Raw genomic sequence first — 21,330 nt, 5'->3', positions numbered from 1 at the left:
GTTCACTATAACAGGATTTGACTGTGTTTCTAAAAAACAACGACTTGTAATCGAAAAAAGGTATTTCTGTGAGTATATTCTTTGCTAATGTTCCTATTTTTATTCTAATTTTGAATTTATTTGTGTTAATATCTGAAATCGTACATCAGGGGTCAATGGAATGTACTGTGTTTGTTGCTGATTCATAATGCATTATGAATCGCAGCATTTTGCGTAAGCTGTATTGACTAAAAATGCGTAAGCTGTATTGACTGACAACGCGACTAAAAATCAAAGGCGTCATTTCTGAAAAAGGGGAGAGTTTTTAATCCAAAATCGGCTTACATTTCCATGGAATAATAAAGCATTATTCAATCTGGATATTTGTTTTTAGGAAGTGCACTGTTTGAATATCACTTGAAATTCGAAATCACGAGGAACAACTCCCCCCCATTTCTTTTCTAGAGTGCTTCTGCCGGTCCCCTTAGAGGGAACATGTGGTGAACGGAGTAGGAAAATCCCAAATGGAAAGGGAGAAAATAAAAAGACTTCTGTTGTATTGATAATTTCAATAGCCTGTACAATTAAGAAATAACTTTTACTCTTTTAGAAAAGTACATTTGTCCTATATATTAACTAGTTTAAATTTAGAACATGAAATTAAAAATTGCATATTAGGAATTACATCGGGACCACCATTAACAAAAAAAAAAAAGATCCCTAGATCATAAAAATCTGCTGTTTTTTTTTTTTCTTTCTTGTTGTTGTTGTTCCTTATCCTCCAATTGTCTGACGAAGTCAGACAAAATCCAATAGTTTATTGAGCTTCAAAAAGGAGATGACAAGAGCGTGGAGTAGCGTATAAGTTCTCCTTGGAAAGGCCCAAGCAGTCAAGGATGCGTTCGGCAGAGGCCTGCTGGGCTTCACATTTGGAGCAGACTGCATAAGTCTTTCTTCCTTCGAAGTACGAGAGACTATTCGTGTGTCCACTTGCCAATCTGGCAATTGCTGTTTGAGACGCTCTATCACCTATATCAGTGTTTCCCAAACTTATGACTTTTGTGTACCCTTTCTAAATTTTTCGTAACGCTGTGTACCACTAATAAAAAAATGAATGCATTTTTTACTATAAAAAAATTGCACAAAAGTTAAAAATCACAACTGGCTATTGACACTACTAATTATTAACTGTTAACTTTGCCAATAGCCAATCGAAAAATACGTTATCATAAATTTTCATGGCTAGCTTTGTTTTTAAATAAAATTTTTTGAAATTTCCGTTTGTTGCAAGATATTTCGCATAAGAACGCGTACCCCCGCTGAACTGTTCTCGTACCCCTGGGGGTACGTGTACCACACTTTGGGAAACACTGACCTATATGAACAAGTGAAGAGCCCGGTTTCTTGGCCACATACCAGTAATGAGAGGGCGGGGGGGGGGATCCTCCACTTTTTTGACAGATGGCTTTTGATTTTGGACTGATTCTCTGAGTAGGTAAGGGCTGAGGACGAAGGTGTTGAATAACTACAGCCCTCCTTGGCCAAGCGATCCGCTTGCTCATTGCCAAATATGTCAACGTGGGATGGTATCTAGGGAAGATGAATGTCGTGGTACTTTGAAATAAGTTGAAGTTTAAGAAGGATGGAGATGCTTGATCTGTTTTGTTATTTTTTAATTCCTTCTATTAGTTCACACTGTCCCTATATTTTGTTCAAATTTTCAATCGTTAATATAATATTTTTTAATTCCTCCCTTCAAGTTCAAATACATTTTTTTGAACTTGTAATGGATATGGATAACAGTTGATGTTAATGCAGCTTTTTCTTTAAATATTAATTCATTCATTCATTAAATAGGGAACTGAAATGGAATTTTCTGATGAGTTAATCGTTAGTCATTGTTTTAAATTTTAACTATAAGCGATTCAGTTTGTCACACATTTTAAAAATATTATGAGTGATAATTTCTAGCTCTTTTTGAACATAGTAATGTACAGAAGTGTACAGGAGAGAGTAGCTTGAGAGTTGAAAATTTTAAATATCATGAGTCGAATTGAACAACAGCATTATGCCGCTGAATGTAGTTGGCCTTCATTTTGATGGAATAAACTGCTAAAAATTTGCTTAGCTCAATCTAATAAATTGCACAAAAATAAATAGGATAAATTTGAGTTCAATAAAAATCCGCATTTAAGTTCAACTTCTCGAATGGTTATTTTTATATTAGTTAAACTTTGAATTTTCATTTTGCTTTATAAATGTGATAATCTTGCTCACTACAAAACTCACTTATAAAACATTAAAAAAGAAATTTGTTTTAATCACACAATTAAACTTAATTTTTTTTTAAATATATAGTTTTAGAAAAAATATGAAGGCCATCTATCTTTTACATGAAAAGTCAAAAAATTGGAAAGTCTGAAAATAAACATGTTGTCAAAGAGTATATATTTTTGTACGCCTACTTCTTTGTGAATCTTAGCTCCCTTAAGCGTTTTAGTGCGTAAAAATCTGATTATAAGAACAAAGGTTTTTTTAGGTATTGTTCCTTTATTTTTGAATCATCCGACCATAAGTTTTCCTTTTGTCGAACAATAAGAATTCACATGACAAAATATCGTCTTGATGTTCATGCACAAAAAGAACTCATTTTTTTTTTTTAGAACTTTAAAAGATTCTCGATCTCTATTCAGAACATAGAAATTTTATCTACTCAATGGTAATAAAAAGTACTCGAATATTTTTCCTCCGAGTTGAGCATCTCTTTGGTGAAAGAAGATGAATTTTGTTGTCAAGGGTTGCAGGAAAAAGGGATCTTCTCCGAATTTTATCCTCTTTCAATTTTTGACGCAAAGGTTGCACTCCTTTCATACATTTTATTTTATAACAGTCATTGAACAGCCGACCCAATTTTTTTGGGTTTACGGCAACTCAGCTCGGTAGCTTGTTATTTTGAACCCAATCCAGAAGACAAGGGAACTACTGGATCAAGTATTGGGAGAAATTTGCCAGCGTGGAAGATTTTTAGATGAAACTAAACCGCATTTGCGTTATATGGAGTGGAAGACAACGAGAAACTCCCACGGTTAGCCTGATGATCTCCATGATCCGTCTACCACTGAGGATATTTCGCATCAGCACTGTGGTCGGATGCGGAATTCGTATGGAGCAGCCATCGCCGGGATTCGAACCCAGTTCACCTCATTGGAAGGCGAACCCTCAATCTCCTAAGCCATGGCTGCTCTGTGCACGATTTTGTAGTGTTGTTCGGTACAAATTTATGGGTGCGTTTTTTCCCACCCCGTACGTTGTTAGGGCATTCTGCTAGTATTAAGAGGACTCCATACCGAGGGGAAAAATTTTCCTCTCAAATTCTCTTTGTCCTTCATTACTAACTTAAAATTTAAAGTGTAGAAAAAGTGAGTTCAGACAAAACCACGAAGTTTCAAATACTGAAAAGAAAATTTCAAAATATACAAATAAAAATAATTTATGAGAAGATAACTTAGGATTGAGCAACGGTGAAGTTCTCTTCGAATAATTAGTTCGTAATTTAATATTTTGAAGTGTTTTTTTCAGCAACAGAAACTCCATGACTTATTCTAGGTAACTCATTCTTTCAAATCTTATATTATCAGTGAAGAAGAAGGACAAACATTTTCTTCCACAGTATGGCGTCCAATTAAGTAAAATAATATAAATATTAAATCAAAATATTAGAAATACTTTTTCACGACATACAGTCCCTGGACTATAAGATTCAATGTAAAATTATAATTATCACTGTACAGCTGTATTGTTTTAATCTGGATGAAACCGGTTTGCACTTGTTTATGCTCCTGTATCAATTTTTTTATCATTGTTATGCAGTACGTTGAAAATAAATACAAATAGGAAGTATATTAAAAACTAATGGCAGGCACTGAACATTATTCTTTTGCCTATACTACGCCAGAATTGTTGCTCATTTCGCGTTGCCCAGTGGGCACCTGTGAACCAAAGTCACGGAGGCGAGCAACATTGCCCACGCCACACTGCCACAAACCCGTTTTATAGGGTGGGCCACATTTACACATCATACACACACACAACAGAGGACAGCACAAAGAGAGAGAGAGAGAAACATCCATGCCCAGAGCGGGATTCGAACCCGCAGCCTATGGCTTCGCAGTCAGGCACGCTAACCGCTCGGCCACCTGGCCGGCAAATCGATCGTAGATACAGAGTAAAGTAGTCGTGTGATTTTTAGTCGCGTGATTGTATTTTCATCCACAAAGAGAGAGACATGAGTTTCTTTCTATATTAAAGGGGAGTCCCAATTTGTGAGATTCTTAATCTTATGGGGGGGGGGGGCGCACCTGTGGAATCACCCCAGAGAACGGCAACACGTGGAACACTCGTATGAAAAATATTCCACGTCTATTCTAACGTCCGTTGTTATTTTCAGAAGTGTTGTTGGGAGGGAGATTTGTGGGGTGGAGAAGGGGTCATTAAAGACCATCCTCTTATTTCTTTCTCATATCTTCATGGGGGAGGGGTGATCCCTTTGTGATGTGTGTTTCACAAAGAATCATGAATGCAGTTTTTTTTCTTCTTCAATAAATTACAAAAAGTTGCGCTGAAGGATCAAAGCAAAAAAATAAATAAATAAATAATATTATTTTTATTCTACATGTGTGGTATTTCACAGAAAGAGAACTCTTATTGAATACAGAAAAAGTGCAAATGTTCCATTTACAAAATTCGAAGAATCAGAGACGCCATAAGAATCAAAACTAGTGCTAATAATTTCAGCATTTTTTTAACTACATTTTGAACTTTAAAGAATCTAAATAATTTCTCTTCAAATAAATAAATTTTTAAAAAAAATAATAAAAAAAAAAAAATCCTAACATGACATCCAACTAAAATTTGATTAAAATGCGCTCATCATCGTTTGTATTATTTTAGTTATTATTTAAAGTTTTACATACGGGATAAATAAAATATTGGATGCCGTGGAGCTTAATATTTTAGAACTTTTTCAAAACTTTTATCGGACTGGAGAAGTTTTAATAACTTCGCTTAAAATAAAACGAAAGGAATAAAAAAGAATTTCGTTAAAAAAAATACCATTATTCTATCATATTTAAATTCTTATCATGCACTTAACATTTCTACTCGAAAGATTTGCAGTGGGCTCGATCTTAGCTTGCAAAAAAAAGAAAGAAAAAAAAGGTCTCTTAATTAAAAATAAATATAAAAAAAATTCTACAATTTATCTAAAACATTTTCTATGAAAACTTTTTACGTAATAAAAATAATTTTAATTAATGAAGAATTTTAGGAAAAATATTAATAAAAGGAAAAGTGACAATTTTCGAGTAATCGTACTCAACAGGCATCATCTGAAGATCTGTGGGAATTAATAGCCATAGTCATCTAGCCATTAGACGCTTAAAAACACTACATCTTTAAATCATTGCTATTATTTTTAATCATTAAATTAAAGTGTAATAAATATAAAAAATTTATTTACCAGATTATCTATAATAAAAAACATTATATGATTCTCGATTAAATTTAATGTTTTAAAGCGTTAACATTCTAAAGAGAAAAATCAGCTATAAAATTTACATCATAAATAAAATAGAATGTAATTTATTTTATTTGCTTTTACAATTTTACTTTTTTATTTATGATAAGAAATAGGGTAATACTTAATGCAAGTAATAGAAATCAAATTGGCAAGAATCAGGCTGTAGCAATCATTTTCAAACAAAATAGCTATGCGAATTTCAAAGGAATAAAAAATATCTATGAAAAAATAAATGACAAATCAAAATAGTTAATCTTTCTCTGATTTTGTTGTTCATGATGTATGAAAAGAAGCCGTGATGGCTCAGGGGAACGAGCGTTCGCCTTCCAATGAGGTAAACCGGGTTCGAATCCCAGCGAAGACTGACCGATACGAATTCCGAATCAGGCTTGCACCGACAACAGTGCTGATGTGAAACATCCTCAGCGGTAGACGGATCATGGGTTAGAGTCCCTTTGCCATCAGGTTAACCGTGGCAGGTTTCCGTGGTTTTCGTTTTCAAGTAACGAAAATGTGGTCTTTGTGCATAAACATCAAGACGATATTTTGTCCTGTGACTTCTTATTGTTCGACAAAACGACAACTTATGGTCGGGGAACTCAAAAATAAAGGAGCAATACCTAAAAAAACCTTTGTTCTTATAATCGGATTTTTACTAAAATACATAAGGGAGCTAACATTCAAAAAGCAATAGGCGTACAAAAATATATATATACTTTGTCAACATGCTTTTTTTCAGATTTCCCAATTTTTTGACTTTTCAAGAAAGGGATAGATGGCCTTCATATTTTTTTTTCTAAAACAGTTTATTTAAAAAAATTAAGTTTAATTTTATGACTAAAGCAAATTTCTTTTTAAATGTTTTGCAAATGAGGTTATATAGTGCGCGAGATTATCTTATTTATAAATCAAAATGAAAATTCAATGAAAAAACAAATGAAGCAAGTACAAAAATATCTATTCGAGAAGTTGAACTGAAATTTGAAATAATAAGTTAAACGTAAATTTTTTATTGATCATTGTGCGATTTTCTTAAATATATAAAACGTCAAAGCTTATTTTATTACAGAAGAGTTAGAGAGACTAATTTAAATTTAAAAAATAGTTGTTATAAAACATAGATTTTTATTAGTACTTATTCTAAAGTATTGCACACCCTGAAAAAAAAATTTAAAACCTAATTATACATTTATTATGAGGGTAAATAAATTGGGTGTTCTGTATCAAAGGAATATTGCAGATGGCAGGAAAGTCGAAAAATGCTGATGTTTCGCATTACTTAAGAAGAAAAAATCGTTTTATTGATATTTATCATTTACATAGGACTGTAAGCTATAACACTTATTTATTCAAGAATAAAATATAGCCATTTTCCATGGAACAAAAGTGCAGTATATCAAAATTGTCCGCCAAAAGAAAAGTTGAACCAGGAGGAAAGTGTATAAAGTGTGCTATTTTTTACATTAAAAAAATTTTTTTTGACCGGTTTGTGCGTTAAGGGGTTAATTAACATATTTGAGGTTACTCCCTGGAACTATTGAGTTTGAGAGCTAGAACGTGAAGATCCGATCACTGGATCAAAAGTTATTCAGGGCGGTCCGTTTGTTCTTTCTTTTTTTTATTATTATTCTTTTTTTGGAGCACTGTACACATAACTGTATTTTAAAAATTATATACAATTCCTCTGGTCGAATTTTATTAATTTAAAAGTGCACATTTTTTTCCTCCAATTTTCAAAGTATGTAAGTGTTTTATTTTTTTATTTTCTTGTCCTCTCTTGAAAGCATGTTATGCGTTTTACGATCTGGTAATGTGTTTTGGGTGGTTTTCAGATTGAGCGATGATGTACAACAGTTGCTATGGTTACAGAAATTGCTCAAACCGTAGGGAACATCAAGTCAGATTGCTGTATACAGCAGCTCGTGAGAAACAGCAGACGCTAATCAGTTGGAATATTACATGCATTCCTTTTTTTTTTTTTTAATCTTGTTCTAAGACATGCGTGATTTATACATTGGATAAAGAATGAAGACGACATTTGTGCTATTATTTAGAATTACTATTACACTGAATGGCAACGGAGGAACTATTGTTGATATGTAATATCTTCTTATTTACTTTTACCGGAATTGTCTGGTGAGAGATATTATTTATGGTGATACTGCTTTAGAAAATTGCTTCACACAACTTTTGTTTATCCTTTCTATAATATTGCTTTGAATTTGGCGGATTGTCAATGTTAAGAAACAAAAACTACATTAATAACTTTAAGATTCAAGTTTTTAAATTTGTCTCATATTTAAAGTAGGAAAAAAAAGAGCCGTGGTGACTCAGGGGATAGAGTGTTCGCCTTCCAATTCGAACCCCGGGTTCGAATCCCAGCAATGGCAGCTCGATAAGAATTCCGCAACCAGTTCGCATTAAACAAATTGCTGACTTAAAATATCCTCAACGGTAGACGGATTATAGGTTAGATTCCCCTCGCCGTCGAGCTAACAGTGGGAGGTTTTTGTGGTTTTCCTGTCTATGCAACGCAAATGCGGGTTAGTTTCGTCAAAAAGTCCTCCGGGAAGGTAGATTTCTTATAAAATTAATTATTTTAACAATTTAACCGCAAAAAATTAATTCAATCCATAAATTATTTATTAATTTACTTTTTTTTTTACTTATATACTTGTAACAGTTACTTATCGTCCTTTCTTAATGTTGCTTTCTACTACAATTATAAGTTTATTTCTACTATTATTCTATAATGAACCCGGCTCGCACCGACCAGAGCTGACGTAAAATATCCTCAGTGGTAGACGGATTACGGGTTATAGTCTCCTTCCCGTCAGCCACTGCGGCTCAAGAAGTCCATAACGAAGGCAAAATTTCTCCTATTACTTAATCCAGGAGTTCCCTTGTCTTCTGGATTGGTTTCAATATGACAAGGCTACGGAGTTCATGAGTAATCGTAAACCTAAATTGGGTCTGCTGCTCAGCAGCGGTAACTAAGTTAAATAAAAGAAATAGAAAAATTAATTTTATTATTTTTATTTTAGACGAAAACAATAAAAGCACAACATTTTCATTAGACGTGTGGGGAATTTTCGATGGTGATATAATTTTTTAGCTGGAGTGATGCACCCTATTTTTTTCTATTTTACGCGTAAAAGTATAAACTTTTAAATTCCGTATCATTAGTTTCTTTTCTTAATTCTGCGTCTGTTGTTTCGTTTTACGTCGAAATGAGTACTAAATTTCGATTGACAATGAAATAACGACACATTTTACCTACAGTATTTAAGAAACTCTTGTAGCACGGTATTTGAAACACGTTTAGTTTGACTGGTGTTGCCATTAGCAAGGTATGTATATAATAAAGGCTCCAGCTACTTTACATACTGATATGCTTGAAAATGATTCAACTCCTCAATACTGTTAGTTAATATTTTGTTTTAAAAGTCATTTTCAAGCCAGATATAAAACCTTAACCAAAGAATATACATAGGGGAAGAAGGCTAGTTTCCTTAGGCATAATGTAAACCAGTCCTTCAAGGGTTGGTGTGGTTCCTATGCATGAAGGACAAAACTCTTCAGCGCTTAAAGTAGGTTGGCTTTTTCCAAACTCTTATTTATGAAAGTGCAAAGATTATCAAATATCAAACGATTCCATTATTCTATATAACTTGAACATTTTTCAAACATGGCAATGCTATAGTTTTCATTTGTTAACCAATCAGTGTTATTCATCCTATAGTTAAAACACTTGTGGTAAATTATCATTCACCTACAAATCTGATACCGAATCTGATTTGATCTGATACCGATTTGATCTGATCAACCGAATACCTTTAACTGATGCGTACAAATTATTCTTATTTTTTAAACACATTTTTTTAAAACATTTTTTAAACACTGTTTTAAAAACATTTTTCAAACTGTTTTTTAAACACTTTTTTTAAAACATTTTTTAAACTTATTTTTTAAACACATTTTTTAAAACATTTTTTAAACTTATTTTTTAAACACATTTTTTAAAACATTTTTTAAACTTATTTTTTAAACACATTTTTTAAAACATTTTTTAAACTTATTTTTTAAATACATTTTGTAAAACATTTTTTAAACTTATTTTTTAAACACCGTTTTTAAAATATTTTTTACACTTATTTTTTAAACACTTTTTTTAAAACATTTTTTAAACTTATTTTTTAAACACTTTTTTTTAAAACATTTTTTAAACTTATTTTTTAAACACTTTTTTTTAAAACATTTTTTAAACTTATTTTTTAAACACTTTTTTTAAAAACATTTTTTAGACTTATTTTTTGAACACAAAAAAAGACAGTTTCAATTCTCTCTCTGGTGTGGTCAAAAGGATGTATAAAATTGCTCTTCATATTTCAAATAACAATGTTACTATCAGAAATTAATAAAATCTAAATCAATCCTGAAAGTTGATTTAACCGTTTCCGTTACCAATTTCTTTGAAGAAGAAAAATGCTAAAAATCAACCTATTTTTTTTTAAATTTCATTAACCCTTTAATGGGCCCTTTATTTCTAGTAAAGGTAAATTAAAGTATTTTTGGAATTGAAATTGTTTTAAGAACAGTAATTGATATAAGAAAAAAAAAACTCATTTAGTTTAGAAAAATCAGATTTTTTTGGTCTTAAATATATTTGACATGACCTATCAGGAACTTACTGACTTTTATTTTTCTTTATTTATAAAATGAATTCTTTAAATGCTACAAACTTCAAAAGGAATTATGTATTTTATAACTTTTATACGTTTTTTAAAAGTGACAAATGGTTACCAATTTTATTCAAACTCACTTCAAGAAAGCTGAAGTTATTGAAAAATGGAAACCTAAATTAAAAGTGGTAAAACGTGGTGGTAAGTATACTTACCACGGACTTCAAAAAGGTTAATAAATACAAGGAACTAAGGCAAAAACATAATACTCATGAAATTTTAATTTTTTTATGTGTCAAAACTATTTAATTTACCAACAGTCCCGTATTATCTCGGGCAAATGAAAAAAGTTAAATATTAGTCGTCGTACATGTTCACATTTGCATAATCTGAAAAATCACCAGCATTACTTTCGATCGTCATTTTTTTTACTCTTTTTTCTGTGTAAATTCAGCAACCATCGTACATCAAAACAGATTTGCTGTCCCACAAACAGCAAAACTTTCAATCACACCAGATTATAATTACTTTTTGCTTTGCTTCCGGCCGAGTGAAAACGTGACGAATTCTGTTATGCCCGAGTTTACTCGGGATGATAAATATTTGCAATGTATACACACCAGATTAAACTCGGGATGATAAATATTTGCAGTGTATACACACCAGATTTAACTCGGGATGATAAATATTTGCAATGTATACACACCAGATTCAACTCGGGATGATAAATATTTGCAGTGTATACACACCAGATTTAACTCGGGATGATAAATATTTGCAGTGTATACACACCAGATTTAACTCGGGATGATAAATATTTGCAGTGTATACACACCAGATTTAACTCGGGATGATAAATATTTGCAGTGTATACACACCAGATTTAACTCGGGATGATAAATATTTGCAGTGTATACACACCAGATTTAACTCGGGATGATAAATATTTGCACTGTATACACACCAGATTCAACTCGGGATGATAAATATTTGCAGTGTATACACACCAGATTTAACTCGGGATGATAAATATTTGCAGTGTATACACACCAGATTTAACTCGGGATGATAAATATTTGCAGTGTATACACACCAGATTTAACTCGGGATGATAAATATTTGCAGTGTATACACACCAGATTTAACTCGGGATGATAAATATTTGCAGTGTATACACACCAGATTTAACTCGGTATAATCAGGAAAGCGGTGAAGAAACACAAGATAAATAACATTTAACGATTTCAAGGTTTAAAAAAGAAAGCCGTCAGTTTATTGAATGAGGATATTACCTCAAGTATTCTAATATCTATTAAACATAATATTTTTAATCAATGTAATATTTTATGATAAAGAAACATATAAACATTAAAATGTATTTTTTCGTGCTTTAACAGATGCAACAGACTCTTTCAAAATCAATTGCTTCCGCGGTTTCACTTTCGATAGAAATTATTGCTAAAGAACTCACTTGTGTCTTTATAGATCTTAATTAGGTTTTCATAGCTTTTATTTTGCTTAAAGAACGTGCAATACATGTAGTGAGATTGTTAACATAATTCATGAATTATCTAAAAGTTTAGAAAAATACCTTTCAACTTGTTGCAGTCGAGTACTATACTGTAGAACAGTTCAACGAGGAATGATTCAGCACACCCTCGGTCCCTCCACGGGCTGATCAAAGCTGCCAGAAATGCAAGATTTCGGTGACCTACTGGGAACCGTGTCTTACAATCATTACCACTGTGGGACAAATAAAACATGCAGAGATGAACTCGCCCACCGGGACGTAACCTGTTAACTTGCGATCGATCCTTTGAAAAAAAAACGCACTGAATTGTAATAAAGCATTAAAAAAATTTAAGTATTGTAAATGCTTTGAAATAACTTACAATCTAACAAATAATCTGGCATTTTAAAATTTCATTTTTCTTATTTATTATTTATTTAAATACATTTTTATTCTTATAAACACCATCGACATCTTCTGGAAGTTGGGTCCACTGATCTCCAGACGGTATGCTACTTCCTCCGTGGTACCGATAACAGATAGTGGATTCTTCAAGTAATAATTAAATTATAGTAGAATCCAGTAAGGAACAAATGATAGCGAGTTCGAGAACCGATAATAGAGAGTGGATTTAAGTGATGATCAAATTATAATAGAATCCAGCATTGAACAAATGATAGCGAGTTCGGGAACCGATGACAGATAGTGGATTCTTCAAGTAATGATTAAATTATAGTAGAATTCAGTAAGGAACAAGTGATAACAAGTTCGAAAACCGATAAAAGAGAGTGGATTTAAGTATAACGATCAAATGATAAAGGAATCCAGCATTGAACAAATGATAGCGAGTTCGGGAACCGGTAAAAATGAGTGGATTCTAGTACCGATAAAAAAATTAGTTTGAGTACTGATGAAATGATAGCAGGTCCAAGTACCAATAAAAAGATAGTGGGTTGGATAATTGATCAAAAGGGAGATAAGACAATTGCTAGAAAACTCTTCCAGTCACATTTGGTTAGAGTACTGAAAAAAAAGATGGCGTGGTTTAATATTGAAAAAAAAAGGAAGTCTGTAAGAAAAATATTTAAATGAGAGTGTGTTCGAACAATATTCAAATAGTCGAATTGAAATTTTAAAAAAATTTAAAAACCTAAGTTTAAAATTTTAATTTTTTAAAAAATATTCGAATGATTTTGTTCTAAATTGTGAATTTTGCCATCTAAAGTTACATCGTTCAAAATTATCTAAAAACTTTTATACTATACAATTCAAAGTTTTCTCTACCCTTATCAAAAAATAGATTAATTTATTTATATAATTATTATCAATTATTACAATAATAATATTACTCGACCGAGTTTGTTTAGTATTTTGCTTGATAAGAATTTTGAGTAATTGTTGCGATCAAAAATGACAAATAAAATATTACTACTATATTGCTCATAACAGAGGTGGCTTATAAGTCATTCGTCAAATTTAAGAGCAGATAGTAGGCATCAGGACATCACAGACACACCAGGTTGAACGATGGGACCCGCTATCTCTACCCGCTCGATCACAGAATTCAGTTGATGAAGAGGATCTATAAACTTCTCCCTTTTATCCTCTGTTTCTTGAGAGACATGAGCTGAAATAATAGAATTATAGTGAAAATAGCTAAGCAACGAAAAATTTAGCAATTAATGATTAAAAAAAAGCGCTGTCGTGCCACAGGTCCCTGGTTCGATCCTCGGGCCGGGCAAGGCTAACTCAGCCTTTCATTCCTTCAGTGGGTCGATATATGAGTACCAAGCATGCTTGGGAACTAAACACTGGGGGTTTCGAGTTCGGCTGTCCACCAGACCGGAACATCTGCTCCTGCACCCCAGAGCCCAAAGTCAAGATAACTGAGATGGGCACAGTAGGCCTTGGCCCTCTATGGGCTGTCGTGCAGCTGAGTTTAGTTTTTTATTTTAGTTATTATTTATAAGTATTATTATAGTTTATGTACTATAAGATTTATCAATATTTTTTAAGTTCAAATTTGCCATTTTGATTTGCGTTCAGAAAAATTGAAGGCAGTACTATAGCCAGCTGTGACTTGTTTAAACAAGAAGCAAAGAATTAAGTGTTGGTAATATTATTGAGACGTTTTAAATGAAAAAGAAGTTATTTAGTGCCTCAATTGAAGTGTCTCATAATTGTTTTAGTGTTTTATAATTATTTAGTGTTCGTAATTCTATTTGGTCAATAAATAATTACAAACAAATTTAATCTAAGGGCCCCAAAAATTTGAATGGCCTAGGACGCTTAATCCGGCACTGCTCCAAGTGGTCACCCACCCGCACACTGACCGTAGCTAAGCTGGTGATGTTTGACTTCGGTAATCTGCTGGGATCCGTGTCTTAACGATCAGTCCACTGCTGAACCCGTCACAGATTTAAAAAAAAATCCTTTGCGGTCAAGGAAGCTGCAAAAGAAAAAAAAATTGTTTTGTGACAAAAACAAACTGACGGATGCGATCCCAAGAACCCGTCCTCTCATATAAATAGAGCAACATTCGTTCGTTCTTCACCCACGCATTGAATACTCAAATTTGTGGGACACATCTTCGATTGTTTGTTGAATGTTTACAGATAAGTTTACTTTCATTTTTATGTTTCAGCAATTTTTACGTGAATTTATTTTCATATTTAAAAGAAAAGTTAATGTACGATTCTCTTCAGCTTCGTAACTCTAAATAAATTATTTAATTTCAAATTAAACCAGTTTCACTCAATTTTTTAAATCTCTAGAACTAGGATTTTGCTAAAGTAATTTATGAATGTCCGAAATTTGTCATCATTTTGATTTTATTGTATTCAATTTTTGGTTAGATTATTTAGTGCTAAGGCATAATGCTAGTCCCAAATGTCTCACTTTTGTCATTATTTAACAACATGTTTTGAAAGTTTTAAACATCTAGCTAAAGTAAATATCGTAATTTTCGTCTTAGTAATTGTATGATTATTTGTATTATATTCTGTAAAATATTTGTTTAGTAAAGTTCTTCAGGCGCAAACTCTGTTTCTGGTTGTAAATTTCATTACTCCTATTATTCTGCAAATTGAATATTTACAGTATGTTTTTCATAAAATAAATCATTTAACGAAGGATTTTTAAAATTCTGTTTTTATGATTCTTAGATTTCCTCTGTCAAGCTTTTTATCTAATTTTTAATCTAGAAAATACTTTGGTAAAAAATTTATGTATGCGTCAATTCTAAAATATATATACTTGAAAGTATGAAATAAAACTGCGTAATGTTTTAATTTATTTTGATAAATTAGGCAGCGTGAGCGTTAAGACAAACTCTAAAATTTATTTTTGATCGTTTTTTATTAAATTTAAGACATTGATCTACATTTAATAGTTAAAGTTAGATTTCTGTAAATAATAAACTCTTTCAAAAATTTTTTAAAGAATGTTAAAAGAAATCTGGCTAAAGACAAAAGTTTTCACAACTATTTTGGGCAAGCAAAACCTTGGGCTTTACCTTGTACTCAACCATTGTGTATATAAAACCATGATACCATGATTGTCAGATTCTGGTACTGTTCAAGATCCGTTCGACTATGTCTTTTGAACTTCTGTTAATAATTGTGATGTATTATAATGTGTACTATATATTAAGTCTAGTTACGTCTCAAACTTAAACTGTTAAACTTTTCTTAATTGTAAATATTGGTTTTTCTAAGTAACACCTTGGAGTGTATTAATTGTTGAACTTGAATTGCATTTCATGTCAGTTTTAGAAATTTTCTTAATTACTTTTAAAAAAATTTTAAGTCCCATCAATTTTAGTGAAAAGTTGTTTAAAAAGTCATTAGTTTCATTTCGTAAAGTGTTCGTCAGGTTTAAACTGTTATTCAGGTAACGTTTAAGTAGTTTTTTAAATGAAACTTCTTTTTGTTTAATCTCAAATCGTGAAATTTACAATTTGCTTTCTTTCCGAATTATAAGTCACTAAAAATTGGAATCTTCACCTAATGGTTTATTGTATGGAAATGATCCTCAGATGACATGAGTTGAATCTGGACGACTCTATACAGGTCGAGAACTCTTCATATTTTGAGGAATTTATTTAGTTTGTACACTTCACATTAATTGTCTGCACATTGTGAATGATCTAGACTGATCCAGATATTTAAGATCTTTGATGTTACTTTCCTTTTTTTAGTGAATAGTCTTATGAATTTTCTTAAAACATTAGGATATAATTAAAAACATGTCATTTAAATTTTGATTGTAATATTCCTATACAATGAATGCAGAAGAGCAGAATTTTGTGACTTATAACTTTCTATTTATTCTTTAAGCCTTCACCGCCAACTTTTTAATGTCAAATTTACAGAATTCCAATAAATATTGGTTAAAGCAAATACTGTTAGATTCAAAAGTAAAATTTTAAAATATCGGGCATATAGATAACATCTCCATGTTCACTGTCTTCCTATGCAACATTCCGATTTCCTCACCGAATATGAAGAAAGTCTTTCCTTTTTCGAAATTTTAATTCTAAGTAAGATGTTGTGGGATCTTTTTATGTAGTCATCGAGAAAATTTTTTAAGATTTTTAACTCGAAGATATTTTACTGTCTATTTCAAGTTATCGTTTAGGCTAGTATAATTGGAAACATTGGGCGATGACTTCGGAAATTCTTACCTAAGCTTTAATTTTGCCAAACTTATCCAAATTTAGATTGACCCAATAATTAGAAGCAATATACAATTCAAAGTTTCCTCTATCCTTATTAAAAAATAATATATTTATTTATATAATTATTATCAATTATTGTAATAATATTATTCGACTAAGTTTGTTAAGAACTTTGTTTGATAAATATTTTGAGTAATTGATATGATCAAAAATGACAAAATATTACTAGTATATTGCTCATAACAGAAGTGGCTCATAAGTCATTTGTCAGATTTAAGAACAGATAGTAAGCATCAGGACATCACAAAGACACCAGGTTGAACGATGGGACCCGCTATCTCTACCCGCTCGAGAGAGATGAGCTGAAATTATAGCGAATATAGCTGAGCAACGAAATACTCAGCTATTAAGGATTTTTTAAAAAAATGATTTATTGCATGGTTTTCGATGGGCAGAACTATAAACAACAAATAGGGTGTACCAATACCGACACTTTTGGAGAGCATCCGACGGCCTAAGCGTGAAGTCTAACACTTTAAGGCAGAACAGTTTAATGCGGACCCATACCGCACACCCTCTGATCTTGCACAGACTGATCTAAGTGGTTGCACACTGACCCCCTGCCAGTGATGCTTGACTTCGGTGATATGCTGGGAATCGTGTCTTAACGATCAGTCCACTGCGGGATCCATCAGAGATGGAAAAATTCTTTCCGGTCGAGGAGGATTTCATGAAATTACATTTGCAGGTTTGATTGCTCAATTCAGGCTTATAAACCTTTGTCTAGTAGGACATATAGAACATTTTAAAGGACATCACATCCTGGGTTACGGCGGGATTCGAATCAGCCACCTCAAGGAGGCTGCAAAAGAAAAGTTTTTGTGACAAAAATGAGCAAACTAATGCGATCCAAAGTACCCAACCTCTTATATAAAAGTCGCTCAATCTTTTGTAAATATTTTTTTCGATATCTTCAATTTGTTCCCTTTTATGTATCAACTTGCGATTTATCTTTAGGTATAACCCAGACTTGATTGTCAATTGTTCATTCTGAGATTTAACTTAATGTTAACTCCCTTCCCTTTCTTCAATTTAGATGAAAGAGCAGATATCCGTTCCTGGATAGTTACTCTGAGAAACTTGATCAGTTGGTTTGTAGTTCTTGACCCACGCATTTAAGATTGTGCCAAGTCAAAATTGTGGTACTGAACTTCTGTTGGTTATTCAATATTAGTAGGTAAGTTTGCTTTCGTTCTTATATATTCAGCCATATTTTTGTATGATGTGATTATAAAATAAAAAGTTTATATTTGAATCTTTAGCTTCGTGGCCGTTGAATGTCTTGTTAACTTTAAAATAAATAATTTAATTTCAAATGAAAAGTTTCCCGAAATTTTTTAAGTCTCACGAACTGGGATTTTGATAAGTTATTTTAAATAATTTTAATCCATTTCTTGTAAGCTACTTTTGGACTTTCATCAAAACACTAAATTTCTTTAAAATAATTACACTTTAAATACAGTGATATAACTTGTCTATTGCTGCAGTTTAAGTATATTATCAAGTGATAGTTCTATTTAAATTTTATATTACTTATTTTTTGAAAAATAGTGGAAAAGTATTCTTAAATTTCTAGATGATTGAAGCATCTAGAGGCTATTTAAAAAAAATTTAATGTAATATTCGTTTGGTTAACCTTTTCTAGTGTATTGTAACCTTTTCTGGCGTATGGTAACACTATTTTCAAAACAAATTTTTCAAACCGTTTTTAATGTAAAAATTGCTTTTAAGCGTTAAGAAACCACTACTCCTTACGCAATAAATAACTAAAATATCTCCGTGACGTCCGTTTGGTCGAGTGATTGATCTAACTAGCAGCCTGGATAATGATAATTTCACAGTTTGGAAGGAACTTGCTGCATGGATATTGTTGAACGGAGAATTTGCTAGTATGGAAGGGACTATCAACATTTTCTTGATTACCAGAAGTGACGAGAAATGAATTCTGTCTTTAAAGACATCGCATCATTGTGTGTGTATGTCAGCTGTATCATATTCTGTGAAATATTTGTTTAGTAAAATTCATTAGGCGCAAACTCTATTTCTGGCTTTTAAGTGAAGATTAAATATTGTTTGACTCTTTAAATTAATATTTGCCTAAAATTAGTATATGAAACATTTTCTATAATTGGAGTTAAATAAGTTTTGAAATACCACAACTCAAAGGTAAAAACTTAACTTTATACCGAAATGAGTGATTATTGGGGAGGGGGGGGATATTTCACACTAATCTTACATCTATTATAATCATAAGTTTTCATTGGATGATAACAGCAGGGCATGAGACAGCAAATGTTATCTTGTCTCCTGGTTAGAAATTTCCATGCTAATTAACTTCTCTATTCTTAGACATTTAGACACTCAGCACTAGAAATTTTGGGACTTTTAAATACGCAATTTACCAGTTAAATGCGAAATTTAATTTTTGAAGACGTGTAATTTAAAGTTAAATTATGTAGCATGATAAATGGTCTTTTTATAAACTTTACGAAAGGCAAGGAGGAATTAAATTTTCAGTAAATTAATAATAAACATCTAAACAGATACTGCAATTAGCATTCTAAATTGCCAAAAATAAGATGCAAGAACAATACGAAGTGGAAGAGTTTTCTGGCAGAATGCTTCGTATTTTTGTATTCAATTAAAGAAATCTTTATCTCGGCTTCTTAAACTTTTATGCAAATTAAAACGTCAAATAAGTCTCTAATTTAATATTAGTTTCTGGCCATGAGACCTTTACCTCCTCGCAGTCCAAAATTCCTATTGGTAATATAGAACATACACCAAATGTATTTTATTTAATTTTAAAGCCTTGATAGTCAACGGTAGTTTTTTTTATTTTTACAAGAGTTCACGCGCACTGCAATAGATTTGATACGATAATACAAGCCAGATCTCATTAGTTGACCTTAACACTGAACATGCGCTAACTAGAACCGGTCAAAAGTTCGTTTAATATGTTGGTATATTGTTAACCGGTTGACAAAATTCCTTAGAAGAAACTTCAGGTGTTCTAGGAAGTTTATCAAATGATTTTAAAATGTTCGTGTTTCTGAAACCATGACAGCCCAGATTAAAATTTTGTCTGATTCTCATCTTATTCAAATTCTGGTTGACTTTGTTCTGTTAGTAATTTGTAAAGCCTTAAAGTATAATAATGTATGCAATATTTTAAATCTAGTTACGTTTCAAAATTAAACTTTTTTTTATTAATTGTAAATACTAGTTTTTTCTAAGTAGTACCTTGGAGAGTTCTAAGTAACTATTATTGAACTTTTATTGCATTTCATTGCGGTTAAAAAAAAATTTCTTACAATGACCTAAATTTAAGTCCCATCAATTTTAGTGATAAGTGCCATTAAGTTAAGAAGACATTATGAAACAATTCTTAAAAATGAAACTTTAAAGAGCTTACGTCAGGTTTGAACTGTTATTCAGATAACATTTAAGCGATTTTTAAATTAAATTTCTATTTGTACAATCTCTAATCGTGAAATTGACAGTTTGTTTTCTTTCAGAATTCACTTCTACTGGAATCTACACTTAATGGTTTACTGCATGAAAATGAGCCTCAGATGTCGCCACGAGTTGAATTACGACTACTCTATAACAGGTCAAGAACTCTTTCTTTTTTTTATATATATATATATATTGTGGAATGTTTATTTAATGCCTTTTCACATTAATTGACTACTCAAAGTAAATGATCTAGACTGATACAGATATTCTAGATCTTTGCTATTAGTTTTTAGTTTGTTTGCTTTTAAATGAATAGTCTTACGAATTTAAATACAAGAAGATATAATTAAAAACATTTTAAATTTTGACTGTAATATTACTAAATTAAGAATGTCAAGGAGCAGATTTTCATAAATTTTAACTTTCTATTTATTTTTAAACCTTCTCCCGCCAACTCTTTAATAATGTGTCAAAATTCCAATAAATATAGGTTAAATCAAATACTGTTTGATTCAAAACTATAATTTTAAAATAAATCTGGTGTTCAGAGAGCATCTCCTGGTACGCTGATTTCCTATACACCAGGCACACAGATTTTCTCACTGAATATCAAAGATCTTAAAGCAAATATTTCTTTTCGCGAAATATGAATTCTAATTAAGATATTGTGAGACGTTTTATGAAGTCATCTAGAAGAATTTAAGATTTTAACTCTGCTAAGGTATTTTGTCTCAAGTTATCCTTTAGGCTAGTATAATTGAAAACATCGGAAGATCACTCAGTCTTTTAAATTGCTTATGTAAGTGTTCATTTTGCCAAACTTATCCTGATTCAGATTAGTGCCACAGCAATTAGAAGAAACTAGCATTCTTATTGTGAAAATCTGGATGTATCTTGAAGCTTTCAAATTAAACATATTCATTGTAATTCTATATTTGCGTCTTTTTAAAGAGATTCAACTTTTTAAGATAAAGGGGAGAAATTCTGAAAACTAATTTCTAAATTTTTGTCTGGTTCCATTTTTATAAACTTTTCGTCTTGCGTTTTGCCAAACTTCTAAAATATTCAATATAGTTAAATAATTTTTGGATCAATTTATAAAATTGTGTAAGATATGAACATTTAAAATAGTTCTATACTGATAAACAAAATTGAATGGAAAAACAGATGTTCTTAATATTGTAGTGAATGTTATTAAATAAGGAATTAAATTTAAAATTAAATTCTGACTTTTCGTTTCAAACAATTTTCTAGATTTTTCTAGGCAAATTTTGGTATTTCTATAGAGGAATAAAACAGATTAAAAATCCGTCCAGTTTTTGTATACTTTTTTGAATACTGAAGTTCCGAAAACTTTTCACTGTAGAAAATTTTAAACCTGTAC

General features: G+C 31.4%; 1 protein-coding gene across 1 annotated transcript in view; it reads right to left on the bottom strand.

The window, feature by feature from the left end:
• The window catches only part of LOC107445333 (breast cancer anti-estrogen resistance protein 3 homolog), a 76,963-nt gene extending 65,022 nt beyond the window's left edge, over window positions 1–11,941 (bottom strand). The window contains exon 1 of the mRNA XM_087167008.1: window positions 11,831–11,941. The gene's annotated coding sequence lies outside the window, so the exon portion shown is untranslated. The remainder of the gene's footprint in view (window positions 1–11,830) is intronic.
• Between the last annotated feature and the right edge of the window lie 9,389 nt (window positions 11,942–21,330).

This window comes from Parasteatoda tepidariorum, chromosome 7 (genome assembly GCF_982258835.1).
Source record: "Parasteatoda tepidariorum strain Cologne lab strain chromosome 7, Ptep-v5.0, whole genome shotgun sequence".
NCBI lineage: Eukaryota > Metazoa > Arthropoda > Arachnida > Araneae > Theridiidae > Parasteatoda > Parasteatoda tepidariorum.
This window is presented reverse-complemented; position numbering and strand designations above follow the sequence as displayed.